This window comes from Microcaecilia unicolor, chromosome 1 (genome assembly GCF_901765095.1).
Source record: "Microcaecilia unicolor chromosome 1, aMicUni1.1, whole genome shotgun sequence".
Lineage (NCBI taxonomy): Eukaryota > Metazoa > Chordata > Amphibia > Gymnophiona > Siphonopidae > Microcaecilia > Microcaecilia unicolor.
The window spans coordinates 265,347,865-265,372,021 of record NC_044031.1 but is presented as its reverse complement, the minus strand read 5'-3'; the positions used below and the strand labels follow the sequence as shown (position 1 = coordinate 265,372,021).

At 42.6% G+C, this 24,157-nt stretch overlaps 1 long non-coding RNA gene across 1 annotated transcript in view; it reads right to left on the bottom strand.

The window, feature by feature from the left end:
• Nucleotides 1-4,816: 4,816 nt before the first annotated feature.
• The window catches only part of LOC115472068, a 99,804-nt gene continuing 80,463 nt past the window's right edge, over nt 4,817-24,157 (bottom strand). Inside the window, exon 2 of the long non-coding RNA XR_003942461.1 lies at nt 4,817-5,016. This is a non-coding gene — a long non-coding RNA (uncharacterized LOC115472068). The remainder of the gene's footprint in view (nt 5,017-24,157) is intronic.

Genomic DNA, 24,157 nt, shown 5'->3' with positions numbered 1-24,157 from the left:
TCCCACCACTGTGGAGGAACCCCACAGGGGGCCTGGTCTCTCTGAGCAGAACCACTGCCTGGGAGTCCGATACTGTCCTAGCTACAAAGAGAGAGAGCCCACAGGCTGACACTCTTGGTACCTTGTCCCAAAGGACAATATGACAAAGGCACCAGGTCCACGAATCAAGAGCCTGGGAACAAATCCACCAAGCTCACATGAGGCTGTAGCAGAAGACTGCACCCAAGGAGAAGTCTTGCTGCACCAATCTAGCACATGCCACTATCTGCTGGTGCCAGAGAGTATAACCCATGTGTCTGACTGCTCTTGCAGGACAATATGAAGCCTTAATTCTCCACATGCAGCATCTGCTCAAAATGATGGAAATGTTGGGGTCCCTAGGGTCGCTATCCCTACTACTAGGGGTTATCTCTCCTCTAACAAGTGATCTGCATGGCAGGTGGATGGGTCTACTGTGGATGAATTACCTATGGGTAGCCCTAATTTATTACAAGTTTTGGAATCTTTAAAGAGTTGTATCAGTGTCTGATCTACAGTTCTAGTCACACATGCCTGGAAACTGGATATAGAATGAACTCTGACTTTCTTTAGGAATAAGGATAAAATGTCCTGGAGGATATAGTTTAGGTATTCCCAGATGTAAGTGTAGGTAATCTGTTTCTACAGATGCATAGAAAAGTTTTATCTTTGGGAGCTGGTTTCTTCTTAAATTTTATCCATAAATGTTTGATCTCCTATTAAGGGAATAGTTACATATTTTTTGATCCTGAGGAGTTAAGGTTTTTCATGGACCCCAGGAAGATAATTTTATAAGAAAATGTCTAGTTTTAGGAACTAAGATCACACATAAATAGTGGTATTTTGGTCACATGATACAGACATTGCATAACTCTTCCTCTCAACGAATCCCAATGTGTCTATAACACCTGAACCTTCTTCGACCACAATTACTCTATGTATTTGTTTCTATGCTGGAGATGGCGAATGCCTCTACTGTACTATGTAAGCCACATTGAGCCTACAAATACTGTAGGTGGGAAAATGTGGGATATAAATGTAACAAATAAATAAATATGTTCATAAATGGGTTCTTTTTCTCTGGGCATGATTTTATAAATATATGCGTAGAACCAATGGTTTGTGCTTTTGCCAGTGGGGCACAAATGGGTGGAGTCTAGGCAGCATGCACAATTACATGTGTAAATTATACAATTTTAGGTATCTAAAGAAGGTGCACAGATTATAAGTGTGGGCACTTATACCAGCTGTAGAACTCACATTAATGTCCACATCTGCAATGTAGGTATGGGTTATGCTACAAACGGTAGTAATTTATAAAGAAAATGAGGTGCCTACTTTCTTGTATAAAATAGTGCTTAAGCAGGCATCTACTTTTTTTTGTTGTTACATTTGTACCCCGTGTTTTTCCCACTCATGGCAGGCTGAATGTGGCTTACATGGGGCAATGGAGGGTTAAGTGACTTGCCCAGAGTCACAAGGAGCTGCCTGTGCCTGAAGTGGGAATCAAACTCAGTTCCCCAGGACCAGAGTCCACCACCCTAACCACTAGGCCACTCCTCCACCAAAGTAAGTGTCTCCTTATCTCCTAGAAGTTCTGCCAATAATGGCAGTAATAATGAGGCCCCAACTACTTCTAGTAGTTAGCATGCATTGACTAGGCAACAAGTCTAATGTAGCTAAAGTAGCTTCATGTGGCTATGTTAAAACATACTGCTTTGTAATATCAGCTCTTTTCTTATGGGTTCCTCTCTCTTTTGGCTAGTAGGAATATTGAAGACAATGATGGGGCTGTTTGTTTTTTTTTTTTTCCTTAGGTTACATTTTGATTCATATTTTCTTAATCAGCTCTTTCCTTATGGGTTCTTTTCCCTTCTGGTTAGTAGGATTATTGAAGACAATGGCAGGGTTTTTTGTTTTTCATTAGGTTGTATTTTGATTCATATTTTCTTAAAACTATCTGTCCCTGTTTCTTTTCTAAGGTCAAGATTATATTAGAAGTATTCTGCTGTCATGTTCTGCTTCTTTATTGTAGGTAAGCTACTTTTAAGGCTTCCCACTTGTGAGGTCCTTGGAGAAAGCAAAGCAGCTTACATGTAACCCATGTTTCATGAGCACAATAGGACATTAGTCCTCGCAAAACCCACCTGTCTGCTCTAGGAATTGGCCTTTATAAAGTTTTATGCAGAACTAAAAAGGCCTTGCATAATAACTATACATGGTTTACCAACTTTGCACACATTCAGTATAACATATTCACTTTACTACTACTTGACATTTCTAAAGCGCTACTAGGGTTACGCAGCGCTGTACAATTTAACATAGAAGGACAGTCCCTGCTCAAAGGAGCTTACAATCTAAAGGACAAATGTACAGTCAGTCAAATAGGGGCAGTCTAGATTTCCTGAAAGGTATAAAGGTTAGGTGCCGAAAGCAACATTGAAGTGGTGGGCTTTGAGCAAGGATTTGAAGATGGGTAGGGAGGGGGCTTGGCGTAAGGGCTCGGGAAGTTTATTCCAAGCATAGGGTGAGGCGAGGCAGAATGAGCGGAGCCTGGAGTTGGCGGTGGTGGAGAAGGGTACTGAGAGGAGGGATTTGTCCTGTGAGCGGAGGTTACGGGCGGGAACGTAAGGGGAAATGAGGGTAGAGAGGTAATGAGGGGCTGCAGACTGAGTGCATGTGTAGGTAAGAAGGAGAAGCTTGAACTGTATGCGGTATCTGATTGGAAGCCAGTGAAGTGACCTGAGAAGAGGGGTGATATGAGTATATCGGTTCAGGCGGAATATAAGACGTGCAGCAGAGTTCTGAACAGATTGAAGGGGGGGATAGATGGCTAAGTGGGAGGCCAGTAAGGAGTAGGTTGCAATAGTCAAGACGAGAGGTAATGAGAGCGTGGACGAGAGTACGGGTGGTGTGCTCAGAAAGGAAAGGGCGAATTTTGCTGATGTTAAAGAGAAAGAAGCGACAGGTCTTGGCTATCTGCTGGATATGCGCAGAGGAGGAGAGGGAGGAGTCGAAGATGACTCCGAGGTTGCGGGCAGATGAAACGGGGAGGATGAGGGTGCCATCAACTGAGATAGAGAGTGGAGGAAGAGGAGAAGTGGGTTTTGGTGGAAAGACGATAAGCTCGGTCTTGGACATGTTCAGTTTCAGGTGGCGGTTGGACATCCATGCAGCAATGTCGGATAAGCAGGCCGATACCTTGGCCTGGGTCTCCGCGGTGATGTCTGGTGTGGAGAGATATAGCTGGGTGTCATCAGCATAAAGATGATACTGGAAACCATGAGATGAGATCAGTGAGCCCAGGGAAGAGGTGTAGATTGAAAAAAGAAGGGGTCTAAGGACAGATCCCTGGGGAACTCCAACAGAGAGTGGGATGGGGGTGGAGGAAGATCCATGAGAGTGTACTTTAGTGTGTTTAAAAGCAAACCCCATCCATCCTCCCCACCCTCCCAAAAATGGCTTATTAATGTCACAGTACATGTAAAGTTTCCTGGTTTTGTGAGGCTCTTTATGGTCTAATTCAGAAATTAAATAGATAAAGGAGATTAACATACCATCAGCCATGCTTTTTGCCATGTGCCTGCAGATTTAAGTGTGGTATTGGTGTAGACTGAGCAGATGCAATTGTAGAAGGCCAGGCAGACTAGTTAATAAGTTCCTATATTAGCAATCAACACAAGTGTGTTCCCTTTTCCTGGTCAGGTATACTGAGTGAAGGTGGGCTTCCATTACTTTAGTGAACAGATTCCTAACGTTCTCTGCTCTGTACAACAGCCTATAAACTTTCCAACACATTTATTTGAATGCTGAAAAAAGAAAACATTCCCCTCTTGTTTATCCACTTGTTCTCTGTAGGTGAAAAACAACAGTATACAGTGACAGAAATGGTTTCATTTTAGTTGATTAATTAATAATGTGACTTCAGTTAACACAGTGTGTCCACTCTGCTGCTGGCCCATCTTGCAGTATGGATTTGAACAATATAAAGAACACCTAGCAAAAATTATGAATTTTTATGCAGTGGCAGTTTCTATTGAATCTTAAGCTTTTCATTGTACCCTAATTTTAAAAACCATTGAAATTGGCTCATTAAAAAAAAGATGTGTATGTTGCAATGGTCAACAATATATCTGAATAGATTGTTGTGGGGCTTGTAGTAGGGAGTATGATACTAGCTTATAACAAACATAAAGCTTAAAGTAAAATTCTTTCCTTGATTAAATATTTCAACACAAAGTTGATTACAGGTATTGATGAGAAAGGAAGAACAAACTGTGCTCTTGCCCTCAATGGAAGGGAGGAGAAATGAGATCAGATTGTGCACTGCCCTGCCCCTGTTCACTCCAGTACGCCCTCCAGCGTTGATTTCTCTGACTCTCTAGCTGTGGTCCTGCAACCTACTTTGATGTTCTTTATGGTCCCAGAAGAAGTGGAACAGTTCCAAGTACAGTCATGGATAATGGCCGTTAGCTGCTGTCATGTGAAAGACCAGATTGGTTCATCTAGTCTGTCCAGTACACTGGTCACAATTGTAATGGTTGCTTTGTGTAGGTTATTGCCCCCCTGCCTTTTTTGAAGTGTAAAAGTAATTTAACTTTTGTTTTGGGTAGAAATGCTCTATATTTGGATTCCATTGTCTTGCTACTTAGAGATCCTCTGTGTTTATCCCATGCCTTTCTGAGACAACCCTGAGTACATCCAATTAATACAGAAACAGAACCACCTCTGTCAGCAGCATATCATGGTACAACAGCATATCCATTGAAGCGCCAGAAACAAAGGAGGGAAATGTGACTGGGGTTGATATATACTTTAATGTTGTAGTGCTAATAGTGCATAGATAAAACATTTAATGAATGTTCTAGCAAGATTTTGTGGAGTGCAAAAGCTGTGGTCTTCCAGCAGCTGTTTTGGTATATTTTCAAGAAATGTCGTCATCTCCTAGAAGTCTTTGTTTTCTTCCTCCTTCATTGACTCAACAGCAAGTTTCATTTGCTATAAGGAACAAAGAACAGCAGTGTCGTAAGCAGTTAATTGTGTCACTGTTTAAAATGCTGTAAGAAAGCAGTAGAACCAAACCGTCAAACTGAAAAGATATGTTGTGCATGAAATCTAATTCCTATGTACAACTTCCTCAGAATAAAGACAATTGTTGCGTTTTAGGGTCATGTTTCAGTAACACAATGGCTATGATACTAAATAGCAGGGTAAGGCACTGTATGATTATCTGATGCATCACTGTCTTAGGGTCTGGATTGCATGAAATGGACCAAAAATGAAAGAAAACTCAATGATGCCACTTTTAAGTAGGATTATGAAACAAACAGCTGGGTGGAGGCATACCCAGAACTGAATGCATTTTCAGGATTTTGTGTTCTGTCGCCTTCTCATATTAATGCCACCTTACAAAAGGTTAGAAAATAACTGAAAACACGCTGTACAGTATATTAACCTTTAATTCTGCATTCAAGTAAACTAACAAAAGAAAAACATGTATCACTAGAATCAGACAGATTTTCAGGATATCTACAATGAATATGCATAAGATAAATCTGTAGGAATCCTGTTCAGAAGGAATGGATCCTAAGGAGCTTAGCCGAGATTGGGTGGCAGAGCCGGTGGCAGGAGGCGGGGATAGTGCTGGGCAGACTGAAACGGTCTGTGCCAGAGCCGGTGGTGGGAGGCGGGGCTTGTGCTGGGCAGACTTACACGGTCTGTGCCCTGAAAAGGACAGGTACAAATCAAGGTAAGGTATACACAAAAAGTAGCACATATGAGTTTATCTTGTTGGGCAGACTGGATGGACCATGCAGGTCTTTTTCTGCCGTCATTTACTATGTTACTATGTATGTGCCTCCTCCATTGTATGCAAATCTATTCAGTAGGAATATCCTGGAAAATGTGGCTGAGTGTGTCTCAAGGACTGGGTTGAGAACCCCTGCAGCCACACAGTTCGAATAGAAGTGGCACAGTCCAGGAAAGAGAGCAAAATCGAAAAGCTGGAGTAGAGAGAGGAGGGTACTGCAGCTACAGGGACTCTATGGAGACAGCACCAGAGCCAAATCGGGAGAATGAACAGGGTAGACAGAAGTGGGTACTGCAGCCATATGGAGAGAGCTACAGAGACCACTAGGGAGAGTGAGTAGTGTGGACAGGGGGTGTTAAGCCTGCAAAGAGAGCATGGAGAAAGGTTAGTGGAGCTATTAGGCTTTATAAGAAGGAAAATCTGCATACAAAAGACAAGTGGCTTCATTTCCTAATGTGAATTATGTGTTTAATAAATAGGCTCCCTTGATACACATTAGTACATTATCCCAGAAGTTTGCAGAATTTTAAAATACTGTGTACATTATTTGTGACCCACTAAATAAAAAGGTGCCAAAAGTGGGGTATGTGACTTATTTATATCACAAGATAGAGGGATATCAACTAGAGAGCTGCACAGGAATGGGGATTGCAGGAATCCTGTGGGTACGGAAGAAATTGCCACAGGATTCCTGCGGAGATGGAAGAAGTTGCAGTGGGATTCCCGTGGGAGAGTATTCAAATTCTCTGGTGGCTCCAGAATTAGGCTTGAAATGTACGGAGAGAGGTAGTTGGAGCACCAGAATGAGGCTTAGAAGACTCATTGGTTGAATACTGAATACAATCCAAAAAAACACAGGACGCTGTTGGGGTTGGGAGGAAACAGATGGCTGCACGCAAGTAAATAATAGCGGGTATGGGTGGGGATGGAGGACATCTTAGCGGGTACAGGTAAGAGGATGAGTTAAGATTCCATTGGGGATGGATGAAATTTCTGTCCCCATGCAACTCTCTAATATCAACTACATAATCCTACAAAATTTTAGCCTATGTCTTTTAAAAAAATGAAAAACGTTTATCAATTTAAAAAAAAAAGTATGTTTTTTTGGAAAAATGCATTTGAAAAACAGGAAACTTAAAACATCTATCTCTGTAATCCATAGAAAAAGAAATTGCATAGACCCTTTTCTACTGACCTATAGTACACAAAACTTTCAAAAATGAAAGTTGCCTAAATTTACCCTTCCAAACTGTTATAGCCTTTACCTCTGTATTTGCAACTCCACTTTTGGTACTTTTTCACTCAGTGGGTCACATTTTTTACATTTATGCACAGAATGTCCTCAAATACACATGAGGTAAACTACAGTTCTAAAAAATGACTCACAAATTCACAGTGGACTTTACAAGCCATGGTTTGCAATATAAAAATCAGAGTTAGGCCTCAGGTGCACATTCAGATCTATTTATTTAATGGTGGTTAGTGGGGAAAGAGGGTAGCTCAGGTACTTTTTATTTTCATTATTCCAGCATTTCACAGTTTCTCTAGTGCTGCCTGACTGCAGCCTTCTGGTTAGTCATGATTTTTCAAACCATTTTTTATGGTGTTGAACACAACTTTCCAAAACTTCTCTGATCAGAGACTGGAGCACCATTTTGACCTGATAAAACCATCTTATGGTAGTTGATGGGCCTAACTTCCAAAGTTGGCCTGCTCCAGACTTGAAAGTTAAAGTGGCATTTTCAAACTGGTAATCTGTGTGATCACTGCTGTGCTGAACTGTTTTAAGTTACTGTGGAAAACATGTTTAAATTCTGAATAATGCGACAAATATAAAACTTTGGGGTCCTTTTACTAAGGTGTACTGAAAAATGGCTTGCGGTAGTGTAGGTGCGGGTTTTGGGCGTGTGCCGATCTATTTTTCAGCGCACCTGTAAAAAAAGGCCTTTTTAAAACATTTTTGCCGAAAATGGATGTGCGGCAAAATCAAAATTGTCCATTTTGGGTCTGTGACCTTACTGCCAGCCATTGACCTAGCAGTAAAGTCTCACGTAGTAATCAGGTGGTAATGACCTGTGTGTGTCAAATGACACTTGGTGTGCATACGATATACGCACGTCCAAAAATAAAAATTATTTTTCGGCTGTCCTTATCGGACATGTGCCAAAAATGAAATTACCACAACAGCCATGCGGTAGCCTGGCGGTAACTCCATTTTGGCGAGCGTAGATGCTTACGCAGCCTAGTAAAAGGGCCCCTTTGGTATTTGTAATGAGTTTACTTTTCTGCCTTAATTACAGTGTTTAACATGGATGAAAAGTGTATCACATCAGCAAAGTCATAAAGCTCCCCCCCCACCCCCACCATCTGCCACAATCAGAAAGCTGGCCCTATCAGTAGTGATACACTTATTTCAGGTTTCTGTTTTCTGGTGGTGCTTCAGATCACCAGAGGTTTCTTGACTGGAAGAAAACAGCAAGAAAAGAACAGCTATAATGACAGCGGTAAAATACATATAACAGAGTACAGCAATCACAAGAACTGATGCTTGACATACACAGCCGCACATGCAAAGTAAATGATCCCTCAGCGTTTCATATACACAGCCTCAGTCTTCTAAAAAAGTGCCAACTAGAGAGTTGCACGGGGACAGAAATCTTACCCGTCCCCACTGCAATCTTACCAATTCCCGCAAGAATTTAACCCATCCCCATAAGAATTTAATAGTACATAAAGAAAATTCCGGTGAGCTCCCTCAGTCTCTCTCTGGATTTGAGCCACAGCACTGTAGGCAAGGAAGAAATGGAAGATGAAACTTGGAACACTCTGGTGTGCACATGTAAGATTTGTCTGATTTACTGGCACTGTGTGCTGAGAGGTCACCACATGCACGCACCAGTAGGCAGGGGCGTATCTGGACTCGGGCGGTAGGGGGGGGCAGAGCCAGAGGGAGGGGGCACATTTTAGCCCCCCCCCCCCCCCCCGCCATTTCCGGACCCCCCCCTCGCCACCAATGACACCCTCCCCCGCTGCTGTCACTTACCTTTGCTGGCAGGGGACCCCAACCCCCCGCCAGCCGAGGTCCTCTCTTCCATGCAGGCTGCGCCGCTGCAAGTTTCAACGCTTCCTGTTCTGAGTCTGACGTATGCACGTTGTACGTGCAGGACGTCAGACTCAGAAGAACAGGAAGCGTTGAAACTTGCATCCTGCACGGAAGAGAGGACTTCGGCTGGCGGGGGCTTGGGGTCCCCCGCCAGCAAAGATCGGCGACGGGTTGGTGGCGGGCGGGCGGGAGGGAGGGGGAGGTGGAGAGGGTCTGTGGTAGGGGGGTCCAGGGCGAAATCTGCGGGGGCCCAGGCCCCTGTGGCCCCATGCAGATACGCCCCTGCCAGTAGGTCAGGTGACATCCGATGCTCATGCCTGTGTCAGAGTTGAGTTCTGGGCATCAGCCCGGGAGCAAAGAGGATTAAATGTAACATAGTAAGTGACAGCAAATAAAGACCTGAATGGTCCATCCAGTCTGCCCAATAGTCACACTCATTATCAATTCATGATTAAATCAATGAATGTGATATTATATACTTGATTATGGTCTTTCTTTCGTGTTTCTGGAACATAGACCATAGAAGTCTATCTTATGTTCCAACTGTTGAAGTTGCCGTTGAAGCCCACTCCAGTCTGTTTGTCTTCTCATTTGTGGGACACAGACTGTAAAAATCTGTCCAGCACTGTCCTTATGTTCCAGCCACTGAAGTTGCTGTCTAGGCCCTTTCCAGCCCATCTTAAACCAGATTGAGACACAGACCCTACAAGTCTGCCTGGTATCAGCCCTAGTTCATCATAGCCAGAGTCGCCATCTAAGCGTCACTTGAAACATCCACACACATGCAGCCATTTAAGGTTAGGTTTTTTTTATAACTTTCATTTTCTAATTAGAGATCCTCTGTATTCATCCCACGCCTTTTTGAATTCAGTCATCATTTGTGTCTCTACCACCTCTTTAATGGAAGATTTTCCACATTTGTGCTGTTAAAGCAAAGAAGAAGGAGGAGGAGGAGGAGACAGTATTCAAAGAACTTGGTACTCGGTTGATGAGAGGCTGGTGCAGGTGCAGCTTACACTTCCACAGGAATCCCCGCAGGAACTGCCTCCATCCCCGTGAGAACCCTGCAGGAACTGCCTCCGTCCCCGCGAACCCCATTCCCATGCAGCTCTCTACTTCCAATAGAGGCCAATCCAGGTCACAAATACCTGGCAGAAACCCAAGTAGTAGCAACATTCCATGCTACCAATCCCGAGGCAAGCAGTGGCTTCCCCATGTCTGTCTCAATAGCAGACTATGGACTTTTCCTCCAGGAATTTGTCCAAATCTTTTTAAAACCCAGATATGCTAACCACTGTTACCACATCCTCTGGCAAAGTTTAACTATTTGTTGAGTGAAAAATATTTCCTCCTATTTGTTTTAAAAGTATTTCAGCATAACTTCACTGAGTGTCCCTTAGTTTTTGTACTTTTTGAAAGAGTAAAAAAATCAATTCATTTCTACACCACTCAGGATTTTGAAGACCTCTATCAAATCCCTCCCCCCCCCCCCAACTGTTTCATTTCCAAGCTGAAGAGCCCTAACCTCTTTAGCCTTTCCTCATATGAGAAGAGTTCCATTCCCTTTATCATTTTGGTAACTCTTCTTTGAACCTTTTCTAATTTCACTATATCATTTTTGAGATATAGCGACCAGAACTGAATGTAACACTCAAGGTGAGGTTGTACCATAGAGCGATACAGAGGCATTATAATATTCTTGGTCTTTCAAGAAGATGAGAAGGGGACACCAGCTACGTTAATAATTTCTTTTGTTTTGGAACCTGACCGAGATTGGGTTCTCAAACAGTTTTTCCGTCATAGAGATGAACTCTTTATGAACAATAAAATTAGGATTTTTCCTGATATAGCAAGAGCAACACAGAAACGACGTCAAGAATTTTAAGCTTCGTGCTAAAGTTCTTCAATTGGGAGGACTATACTGGTTAAATTTTCCTTGTAAATGTGTTATCAAGATTAACTCAGTTAAATATATCTTTTATGATCCATCTCACTTGAGTGCATTTCTAGAGTCTAAGACGATCGTTACTCCTAAGCAACACTCAATAGTTCTAGTTACATCTACTCCGTAATAAGGAAATTGGCCCACTAGTAACTTCTTTTTTCTTTCTATATATTAGAGGTTGTTTCATGAAATTGTACCTTGCTTCTCTCCTAAATAGTGGACTTGAAATGGACAGTATAAGAAAAATATTTTCTCTCTCTATAATTTTGTGTATTTTGTTCCATTTTTTCATCACAAGAGTTTTCTTATAAATATCATTAATACTTATTAAAAACAACAGCAACAATATTCTTGGTCTTATTTAAGATACCTTACCTAATAATTCCTAGCATCCTGTTCATTTTTTTGGCCGCTTCCACACACTGGGCAAAAGATTTAATCGTATTGTCCACAATAACATCTAGATCTTTTTCTTGGGTGCTGACCCCCAAGGTGGACCCTACCATCAGGTAACTATGATTCGGATTATTCTTCCCAATGTGCATCACGTTGCAATTCTCTACATTAAATTTCATCTGCCACTTATGTATTGGGACTTATTAACCACCTTTATGAAGAGATTCACCCAAGGCAGTATACAGCAGGTACAGTTTAACATAAAACTTACAATTTTGTTAACAGTAAAAATGACTAAATATTTTGGATGCCCAGTGTTCCAATTTCCTAAGGTCTTCCTGCAATTTTTCACAGTCCATATGTGTTTTAACAACTTTGAATAGTTTTTTGTCATCTGCAAATTTAACCACCTTGTTTATCATTCCGAGTTCCAGATCATTTATAAATATGTTAAATAGCACTGGTCCCAGTACAGATCCCTTGGCACTACACCATTCACCCTCCTCCAGTGGCGTTCCTAGGGGGGCTGGCACCCGGGGCGGATCGCCGATTCGCCCCGCCCCCTCCTGATGCAGCGCGGACCTCCCCCGGCGAAAGGACACCTCCGCAAAGGAACCTCCCCCCCCCGCCGGGTACACGCCTCCGGGGGGGGGGTGCCGCGTGCGCCTGTCCTCCGTTGTTCCATGCTTCTTCTCTGCCCCGGAACAGGAAGTAACAGAGAAGAAGCATGGAACAACGGAGGCAGGCGCGCGCGGCACCCCCCCCCCCCCCCAGCGGCGTGCACCCGGGGCGGACCGCCCCCACCTAGGAACACCACTGCCCTCCTCCATTGAGAAAAATGGCCATTTAACCCTACCCTCTCTTTTCTGTCCAATAATCAATTCCTAATCCACAACAGAACCTTGCCATGACTCTCATTTTCTCAGGAGTCTCTCATGAGGAACTTTGTCTTCCAGTGGATCTAACTGTGCAGCATTAAAAAATAAATAAATAAATAAAACACTTCAAAATACTCTTATATAAGATTCGTAAACCTGTTTTCCATAGGAAGACTAGGTTAGAAAAGGGACATTCAAGATTTTCCAGGTATTTTCCAAAAGGATTTGCTGAACAAGGAGCTATACTTAAAATAGTATAAGAACATGCAGGAGCATGGGTGTATCTGCAAGCATGTACAGCAGGAAGAGAGAAAAAAGTGGCTTTGTGCAGTATATAACTGGTGGAGTTCCCAGCTCTGACACTTATAAGTGTTGGATTTTGTAACAGTAGACACACAAGAGGAGCCCATTAAAGAGCTGAATTCCACACCAAATTTTTGTTTTTTTTAAAGTGTTTTTTAAAGTCAATGAGAAAAGCACAAATGCTCCCTAATTCACTCAAAACCTCAGGTCCAAATGAGCAGTCAGTTCACACTTATACATGATTCAAAATATATATATAAATGTTGAAAGGGAAATTTATTTATATATTCCTCTTGTAAAATAGGAAGTATGTTTATCTTTTAAAAGTCCAACCACATTATGCCTAGAACATGACCCCATGAAATCAGTCAGGGCAATATTCAGCTGGTGGAAGTGAGTATTTTTTATTAATTTAGATCTGAATATTCAATGCTGGGTCATGTCCAGGAATTGGCACTGATTATGCAGGTGTACGGCCGCACTCAGAAGTTTTGCCAATATTAGTACCAAACCCACATAACTACATAGAAACAGAGAAAAATAAAGGCAGATAAAGACCATGAGGCATATTTTCAAAGCACTTAGCCTCCCAAAGTTCTATACGTTTCTATGGAACTTTGGGAGGCTAAGTGCTTTGAAAATAAGCCCCCATATGTTCTATCCAGTCTGTCCATGCCATCTACTCTCCCAATTGCTCCCTAGAGATCCTACGCACTTGTCCCAAGCTCTCTTGCATTCAGATATTGTTTTCATTTTCACCACTTCCACCGGTAGGCCATTCCACAAATTCACCACCCTTTCTATGAAGAAGTATTTCCTCAGGTTACTTCTGAGTCTGTCCCCTTTCACCTTCATCCTATGCCTTCTCGTTTCAGAGCTTTCTTTCAACTGAAAGAGACTCACCTCCTGTGCATTTATGCCACACAGTTATTTAAATGTCTCTATCATATCTCTCCTCTCCTGCGGTCGGGTATGCAGACACTGGCACTGAATATCACCAAGGCCCAAATAACTCCTGGCTCCACCCCAACTCTGCCCTGGTACTGCCTGGACACTGCTCTGGCGGACAGAGCGGATATTCAGTAGCACTGCCTGGTTAAGTGCCGCTGGATATTGGTAGTCATCCAGGTGGTTTAAGTGGACCTGAGCCACATTGAATACCAACCTTTGTGTAAATACGGCTCTTCTAAAATTGCTTCTAACACCCATTTGCATGTGGAAATTCTACTTGTCTTAAACCTTCTAAAATGACCTCCAAAATGTTTTTCTATTTTCCATTTCTGTGTTCTAATAGTAATAGTATCCTTAGCTGAAAGCATGGGACTGGCGCCTCACTTGAGTCAGCCTGCACAGTTTTGCCCCTTCTCAGGCAGGGAGTTGTTCCGATTTCCTTATGAAAAATAGGGCATTTCTATGTATAGAATGATGCCAAACTAGGGTGGGATCAGCCGCTTTGGTTTAACAACATAAATTTAAAAACAAGAACAGGGTAAGTGCCACTGAGTCATGTCCACTCATGGTGACCCTCTGGCTAGTTGCCCTGAAATGTGTTCAGTCTTCAGTCAGGCAGCTGTTATTCTTCCATTCATAGAGTGATATCCATAGCAGCTATTATTGTATCAATCCATCGCATTGCTGGTCTTCCTCTCTTGTGTTGACCTTCAACCTTGCAAAGGTGACAAAACATGTTGGGCCACTGAAAGGACATGTAACGCCCCTTTGCCTGGGCACTTCTGGGTCCAGGGTCCGAGTGGGCTGGAGCCCCCATGAAGGGCAGACTCTGTCGGACCTCATTCACTCACTTGACACGCGGTGCCTCCACATGGGGAAAGAAGTGTTAGTAGGTGGGACGACCCTCTTCCCCCCCAGGAACCTGAAAGTTAAGGTCCATATTTCTGTGGGAAACAAGGCTGGCAGTTAAGATAGGCTGCCTGTGGGGAGACAGCAACCTTTTAATCCAAACGACCACTCTGCAGGTAGCAGCTTATTCTTCAACTTCAGACCATAAGAACATCCAAATGTATAAACTCTTCATCAAATAGTACAATCTTTAAATAAATCTTCCTCTGGTATTCCCCCAGTGGAACTCCTGTATTCTCCTCCCTTAGGATATATATTACAAGGCACTCTCAAACAGGGCTATTTACAGTTTGTACAGTAGTTCTAGACTTGCCTATCCCCAAAGATAGTATTCCAAAGGTTATGCTCCTCTCTGTTTCAGGTTCAGACCCTCCTGATCTGACCTCCACCCAAGGTGAACTTTGCATTGGCTCACCCTGGCTACGGGATGGGCACTCCCTGGCTCCTATCCCATGCTCCTGGGCTGGGTCTCTCCATTGCCCACCCAGAGCTCTCCTTCACAGTTATTATTTCTCCTAGCAGTAACACTCCTTGTATTTTGCCAGTGGATTCATTTCTTTTCAATGGGATCCCCCTTTTTCTTTGGGTCACTTGGAAGGGGCTTGCAAGCAATCAAAGAACCACAACAACCAAACTACACTGAAAACCAACCACACCCTAAAAGGGCAATTAACTCTTTTATTAACAGCTAACTCCACCTCCCCCGTCACTCTTCCTTTCAGTGCACACACTTTCTGTATTTTATTCTAAAGCTACTCCCCTTGGGCTGGGCTTCCTCCCACCCAGGGTCTTCCCAGTCACTCCCTCAGTGACTCTTTACAGGGACTTACTCTGCTAGTAATCCCAACCTAACAGGGGATTACAGATACTAAAATCAAACTGGGTGTCTATGAAGTTTTTCCACTAGCTTTATGGTTACTCATCAATAAACATTAGCACCTACTGGTTGTTGTTGGCTGCTTTTTGGTGACAGCTTCTTGATCAATATAAAGGTTGTGCATGAGAACTATCAGGTGTTCTGGTATACCTATGCTTCTTAATGTGGCCCAAGTTTTTCTATAAAAATGATTTTTTTTATAATGAAATTTTAAATTTTACAACCAAGCATTAAAACACTTGCACGGCAAAGGAACACAACATGCAAAGAAAAAAAAATACAAATAAAAAAAAAAAATCTGAGCATACTGGTTCCTCAAGTTTAGGATCCAAAAATGAAAGTTTAGGAGGTCAAAATTATAGTAGATAAATGATCTATTAGGAAAAGAAGGCCCAGACGTTTTCATGATTTATGCAGTCAAAGGCTTTGCTGTAGTCAATTAAAATACATGGAGATATCCTTTTGGTATTTTTTCATCTTTTTGAGGATCCATCTCACATCTGTAATGATATTTCTTGTTCTTCACCCTGTCCTGAACCCTGTTTGCACTTCAGGCAGTTCTTGAGTACACGTTTATCAGAGCAATTGTGCAATAATTTCCAGTCAGTCGGCTCTCCTTCTTCAAAATATTGGTATGAACACAGATCTATCTAGTCAGTCGGCCATGATACTTGCAGTTTGTTTTTTTGTTTACTAACAATTTGTTTAGTTAGAACATATAAGATCATAACACCTAAAGAGTTGCCCAATTGGGTCAGACCAAAGGTCCATCTTGCACAGGGATTCTCAATTCAGTCCTCACAACACACCCAGGCCAGTCAGGTTTTCAGGATACTCACAATGAATATGCATGAGATCTGTATATGATGGAGGCAATACAAATTTATCTCATGCATATTCATTGTGAGTATCCTGAAAACCTGACTGGTTTGGTGTGTCCCAAGAACTGAGTTAAACCCCCTGATCTAGCCCAGTATCCTTTTTCCAGCAGTGGCCAATCCAGGTCACAAGTATCTAGTAGAATATCAAAAATTTGCAAGATTCCATGCTACGTACCACCAGGGATAAGCAGTGGCTTTCCACAGGTCTACCTTAATAACAGTTTATGGCAATGATTCCCAAACCTGTTCGGAGGAACCCCAGCCAGTTAGGTTTTCAGATATCCATAATGAATAAGCATCAGAGAGACTTGCATACCAAGATTTGATTTGATGACTTGATATGCCGCTTAGTATGGCAGTTTTAAAGCTGTTTATAAACAAAATGCATTCAATAACATAATAAAATCTAGAAAGAAAAAAAATACATACAATTTCAATAACAAGTGTAACAAGAACCAATCCTATATAATAAAACTCACCCTCAACGTTCTGAGGACACTGACGTCACTGTCAGGTACTCCGGGCACTTCCTTCCGGTTTGAAGCCTTCGTGGTGGTGAAGCCACCGAAAACACTGTGTTGGGGCCCCGCCCTCGCATCAAACGTGATGACGTCGAGGGCGGAGCAATGACATCAGTGGCTTGCCGAGGTCCGCAACAATGGCGGACAGTGCCTTCAGAACGCCGAAGGGGTGAGTAAGGAGGGGGGGGGGGGGAGGTTCGGAAGGAAACCATGCTAGCGCCCGTTTCATTTGCGCAAGAAACGGGCATCTTTTACTAGTATAACATAACATTCGATCTTGTATCCCGCTAACATCTTGCAGCTGAAAGTGGGTAACAGAGCAAAAGAGCCAGAACAATCATCTTGGAAAATAAAGAGTCAATTTAAATTAAAAATGATCTTGTAAAACAAATTCCGGAACAACAAGGTCTTAACCTGCTTCCTGAACATCAAAATAAGAATGAGAGGACAGAAATATCTCAGCAAATTCCTTCCAGTACACAGCAGCCTGAAAAGCCAATGTCAATTCAAACACTTTTAATCTTCTCCTTCCTTTAGGCGAAGAAAACCAGATATGCACAATTGGATAGTCTTGCCCTTGAAGAAGCAGCATTTACATGTACCCTAGCCGCATTTAGGCTCATTCAGGCACACCAGCTCTATGTTTGGTGTACTGCAGAAACTGATGCCAGGTTGCACTAGTATTATATAATGGAATCAGATAATGTTATAGAATAGATGTTTCCTGACCACACTCAGGATGCCTTCAAGAAGGCATCCGCTTACAGAACTGACACCTGTTTTTGGAACACACTTTTCATGTCTTTCAGACCAAGAGGAGAATGGGTGCCATCTGGGGACTCAAGAGGGAAGACAATCTATTACTAAAGGAGAAGATGAGTTTGAATGGAGAACCAATCTAGCCTAGACTGAATGGAGAGTCAGGAGGAGACAGTCTGCCTGACTACCCGCTTAACCAAATACTTATTATTTTATTTTATTTATTATTATTATTTGTAGCATTTATTCCCCACTCTTTCCCGCTCGATAGCTTACAATGTATGGGTACAAAGTGTCAATTGGAATTGCCGGTACTGTATTAGCATGGTTCTCCTATATGACAGATCAAACATACTCAGTGTTGTAGGAGAACTCTTATTCAGACCCATATACATGTGGAGCGCACAGGGATTGTTACTGGCACCAGTCCTGTTTAATATATTCATGGCCCCTTTACTTGGGCTTAATCAGTCACTTGATCTGATGGCATTTGCCTATGCTGATGATTTTCAGATCCTGACCATCCTTGATCCTTCCAATACACATGAGGTGGCCACTCGAAACCAAAAGCTTGTTAAAACTGCAAATTGGTTAGTAGATTATAAGACGAAATTAAATCCCGAAAAATGAAAAGGTATGTTGTTTAGCAAAAAAAAGAAGCACCTATAACAGGCTCTCTTATAAACCGGGTTTCCTCAATGAAAATCCTGGGAGTGATCCTGGATAATGAGTTATCATGTGCATCTTTTAAAATGATGCCTTGAAAATGATCATTTTTTCTACAGTTATCAGCAATATTGATTACTGTAACTCATTACTGAAAGGGGATTTAGTACAATTTTTGCAAAACACCGACATGATTGCTTAAAGGTGCTAAAAGTGGGATCATGTGACACCCCTTTTCAAAGAAGAACATTGGTTGCCAGTAGTTCAAACAACATTTAAAATCTTAACACTTGTCTATAAAATCTACCAGTCTGGGCTACCTCCCTCCCTCTCTTGTTATCTAGTACACCATGCATCACCTCGATTGCTGTGATTTGTCTCAACAGAATTTGTTACATAAACCTTCCTTTAGACATATTCACCTGGATTTAATTCGTATTTCCATTTTTAGCATGGTTGCCCCCTTGCTTTGGAATCATGGATCTAATTGTTTAAGGCTGGAACCCTCTTATTCCTTATTCAGGAAGCAGCTAAAAGCATTTTTATTTCGGGATGCTTTTTGGCAGAGGAGGTGGAGAAGAAGGTTGAGTGGAGACTGATGATATACAACAAAAAAATTTTCTCTTCTCAGATAAAAACTGTACTAATTTTCGGTTATTTCTTTTGAAATGTTTACATATATTTTATATAAACTGCTATGTAAACTATATTCTAAAGGGAGCTGTGAATTTTAAAAGGCTATTTACATTTTGAACTACCCAATACCACAGTTTATCTACCTTTTCTGTTGCTCTCTGGAATGCTCCAACAGAGGTGATTTTTAAGAAAAGCAAACAGCCTTAAGGATGGAATGCTTGGATGAATGTGGAGAACCTGTGAGGTCAGGCAGTGAGGGCCTCGGGGCAATTCCCTCCTCCCTCCACAAAGAGTAGAAACACTTCTACCCACAAGGCCAAGGGTTACATAACTAGAATGCCAATAATCCTTTTATTCATGAAAGAACTAACTTTTCTTTTATAATCATATTATTTCAAGACGACAATGGGGGAAGGCACTAACATGTTCTTGATGGAAACAAGAGATTTGTACTACCTATGGTGGGTAATATATTATTTTAAATCTAGCGTAATAGACAGTAGTCAGTATTATGATGAGTAGTCAGGTCAGACAATTTTTTTTAAAATTCAGAAATCAAAACTTAATACAATTCAGCCTAAATAGAACGAAGCTGAACTTAGTCTACACTGCTAGGACATAATTCTATGCCTTCATCATCCTGTCAACATGCCTTTATCATGACCTTTCAATGTGTATTGAGCTCCAATTGTATCATCTTCCAAAACTAGATTTTAAGAGCACTTTTTAATCAACTTTCACAAACATCCTGAGACAGCAAATTAACTTAACTGGAATGAGAGGCACAGTGGAGTTCTTGTGTCTGTTTACAATCATTGCAGGGACATAAAATCAATCCTTGTCCTCTTGGGTGAAGGCGCCAAGCGTATCCGATTAGGAAGGACATTAAAATCACAGCAATGGGTTGATTTTATCAAATGTACTATAAATGGTTATAAAGGGTCAAAGTGAGACTGATGAAAAACAAATGTAAAAGGTGGTAGTGTTAGCTCACACCTGAAAAACCAGATTGTTTAAGGAGAGGTAATAGGATTAACTATACTCATTCAACATGCATCTTTACTAGACACTTGGTTCTAACCTGCCAGCCTATCCATGGATTTTTTAAAGTTATTTTACTTCCTAAGGCTGACACACCACCATTCCGATGCTATCAGCACTCCCTATAATTATTATTATTATTTATTGCATTTGTACCCCACATTATCCCACCTATTTGCAGGCTCATTGTGGCTTTAGCATTACCACTCAAGTGAGGGATATTCTTAATAGAAGTCAGAAAGTCCCAAGAGGCTAATTTCTCCCCCACATCTTCTTCCCATTTGCTTTTGATTTCTTCCACCCCTTTGATTTTCCAAAATTGCCACAAAGCCTTGTGTACACCGGATACCGTGGGGGTATCCTCAGCGACGGTCTCAAATAAGAAGCTTATCCCCACTACGTAACCACAGAGCCCCCACAGGCAAAGACCAAATGTAGTGTTTGATCTGACAATATGCAAAGGTGTTCCCCTATCTAAAATTCTCTCGCCCCTTTAATTGTTCCAAAGATTTCAAACCTCCCTCTGCCTCTAACACATGCTCCAAAGTTCTCAGACCCAGTCGCTCCCAATAGATGAAAGTCAAATTATCCAAGCCTGGAGGGAAAGCTGGATTACCTCTTAGAGTTAGCAGCTCAGTAATTTGAGGATCCCCCCACCAGACCCTTCACCAAAAACATCCATGCTTCCCTGAGAGGGCCCAAAATCACACTATTTCTAAAATATCTAGAAAGCAAGGACCTCTCCGCGTGCAGTAGAGATACCAATGTAAATGGGGCGAAATAAGCTGACTCAAATGCAAGAGACGTAAAATAGCTAGAGGAGTAGAGCCAATCTCAAACGTGGTGCAGGAGGCATGCAATATTATAAAGTCTCACATTGGGAAGGCCCAACCCACCTTGTGACCAATTACCTATCAAGTGATGAACACGCAGTCTCGCCTTCTTCCGTTCCCAACAGAACCGAGAAGCCAGCTGGTTGAAACGTTTTAAGTCTCTCTGCAATAACCGCAGTGGCAAGGTCTGAAGCAGATATTACCATCTGGGAAAAATTACCATCTGTAAAAGGCAAATGCGTCCTATCAAAGGCAAGGGCAGCGCCTGCCACATGTCCAATCGCCGTTCAGTGTTAAGCAGCATCTGGGTTACATTAAGATGATACAGATCTGTTATCTCTGAAGTAAGTAAGATACCCAGATATTTGAAGGATCTATCTGCCCAACGCAGAGGGAACGACCCTGACCAGGATTTCTCAAGCCCTGAAGGGCTAGCCAGGGCTTCTGATTTCTCCAAATTTAGCAGAAACCCCGCGAAGTCTCCAAATTCATGAAAAGATTAGCAGAAACCCCGCGAAGTCTCCAAATTCATGAAAAGATTCTAAAAGGGCCCCCAGCAAAGCCTGTGGATTAGTGAGAACCACCAAGAGATCATCAGCGAATGCTGCCAACTTAAAACTTTCCCCACGATATCTACCACTTTTATATCCACGTTTGCATGAATTTCCTGCACAAGGGGACCTAAATAGAGGACAAAAAGTAACGGCAACAATGGGCATCCCTGCCTAGTCTCACACCGAATCAAAAATTCTTTGGAAATTCGACCGTTTACCATTACCATTGCCCGAGGCGACGCATACAAAACCTTAAGCGCTGCAATAAACCATCCTGCAAAACCATATGATTCTAAAATGGCGAACAAAAATTCCCACCGAACACGATCAAAAGCCTTCTCGGCATCAAAACTCACAATTAAGGAAGGCTGCTGATGTAGTTTCACAAACTCCAAGGAAGTTATTATACGTCTAAGATTTTTAGCTATAGAACGATTCTTAACAAACCCCACTTGTGATTCATGGATAAGAGAGGGCAGCACCCGACCCAACCGATTAGCCAAGATTTTTGCAAAAAGTTTCACCTCGTAGTTCAAAAGGGAAATTGGTCGATACGACGCTGGCAAAGTCGGGTCCCGACCTGACTTGGGCAGGACCACAACCTGCGCCACGTTCAAATAATTTGGCAGTGAGCCCTCAGTCACCCATGAATTAAAGACTTTTGTTAAGGGTTCAACAATTGCTTCCCCCAGCAGCTTGTAAAACTCGGCCAGAAGCCCATCTGGACTCGAGGCCTTACCCAACGGACTACCACTGATTGCCCCGTAGACCTCATCAGGATGAATAGGTGCATTCAAGACTTCTCTATCTGATGGAGCAATGCTAGGAAGATCCAGGCCTTCCAAATAAAGATGACTTGATTCCCGAGGAGTATATAGAATCTGATAAAAAGATTTGAAAGTGTCACAAATGGCCTCATCCGAGTACACCATCCCCCCCCCCCCCCAAGGAATCCCGAAGGGAGACAATAGCTCTAGATGCTTGTTTCCGCGCTATCAATCTGGCTAATAATCTCCCATTCTTATTACCATATTTATACAATTGATATCTATAAAAACTTTGGGACTTGACAGCGTGATCATGAATTAAAGAATTTAAGGCAGTCTGTGCAAATAACTCCTCCTTAAGAGACGCAGTCGGACGAGTCCCAAACCTTTGACGTAAGATCAAAATTTGCCTCTCCAAGCAAAGAATTTCTCTGTCCCTAGTAGCTCTTCTACAATGACTAGCATAGCTAATAACAGACCCTCTCAGGACCGCCTTTGCTGCCTCCCAAAAAGGACTACATCCGACTCAGAAGATTGATTAAAGTGCCTGTAATCAGCCCAGCTCGCCAATAGATTCTCTTTAAATTTCACATCCTGATACAAATAACATGGGAAGGCCCAAGCTTTACAAAAGGGTCCCTGACCTCCCGGATTCCAATCCAACCGGCCGCAGCGTGATCCAAGATCACATACGGGCCAATCCGCACATCCACCACATCTGAAAACAGTGACCTGGAGAGCAGTAAATAACTTGATTGAGTTGCATGCGCTCGAGACAAATGTGTGTAATCTCTTTCCGCAGGGTGTAGAATCCTCCGCATATCCAGAAGGTCCAGCAGAGAACTAAACTGCGGCAGACCTTTTGCAGTCCCAGGTCTCACCTCCCGAGGGGGGCAGGATTTATCCAATTGTGGTCCCAAACCATATTAAAGTCTCCCCCCAAGATTGAGGGGACGGAATCTTCCCTACAAAGAATGTCTACAAGTTTCTTATAAAATGCACAGTCCAACTGGTTAGGGGCATATATACTACCCCCAGTTACTGCTCGATGAGCAATCACCGCTTGGCAAAAAACAAAACGCCCCCCCCCCCCCGTGGTTAGTGACCACCTTGCTATTCTGTGTGGTTAAACCTTTGAGAAATAAGATGGCCACTCCCCCCTTCCACCCCACAGCCGGCGTTGCTATGCACTCTTCCACCCAGCATTTAACCAATTCGGCATGCTCCAAGTCTGAGAGGTGAGTCTCCTGTAATAATGCCACATCTACTTTAAGACGCTGGAGGTACTGTAAAACCTTAGATCTCTTTATGGGGGAGTGAATACCCCCTACATTCCAAGTTATGACTCTTACCAGCCTAGGGGACATAGAAATGGAAAACTCTCAGCAAAATTCATGTCTTCAGAGAGTGAGACCGTCCCAGCCTTCAGCCTCTCCCCCTCTCCTTCCAATGGAACCCACCGCCCAACCAAGACGCTCTCAGCTTTGACTCTCCCCTTCCCTTAATCCCAAAACATTCATCAGCCCCAAGCACACTTCTCACATCCACACAAAATCTCAACTCCTGAACCCCAGACCCATATATAGCTCCCCTCCCCCCTTTCTACCCTGAATATTTTGTTCCCAAATGGAACGAGTCACGTTTTCGAGGCCCCCCCTCAAAACTCCCTATGCCAAACCTTAAACATAACCTTTGTATAACCAGCCCTTCCTCTTATGCCCCAGAAGGTACCACTAACTTCCCATTTCTATAACACATTACAACTTAATGAGCAGTATACAACAGCTGCGAACTAAAAAAAAAAAAAGGGATCCAATGCTCGAGTTCTGTTAAGCTCCTTATACGCAAGAAGCTCCATGTATGTTGCTTGGTTGTTGCAACTGACTAACTTTAATCTTCAACTTTACTAGTTAAAGGAGAGCAAATGTCTGCTGTACAAGCAATCTTGTAACACAAACTGAAGGGTGATTCGGTCCTTATGCCGCCACCAATAGCACCCAGACCTCGTGTTCTCATGGGATGAGTATCCAAGGTTCTCTCTCAGGTCTCAGCTGGGCCCAAAAGATGCACAAAGTTCTTCGCCTCATCCACTGAAACATAAGTTTTGGTGACCGACTGATGTGTAATCCTCAGCTTAGCCGGGTAAAGCAAGGCAAATTTGATCTTGCGAGCAAACAATTGTGAGCAAATGGGAGAAAAGTTCTTCCCCCCCTGCAGCCACCAGTGCTGAATAATCCTGAAAGCACAATATTTTTTGATTATTGTATCGCAGCTCCTTTCCTCCGCGCAATGCTTGTAGTATCAGTGATT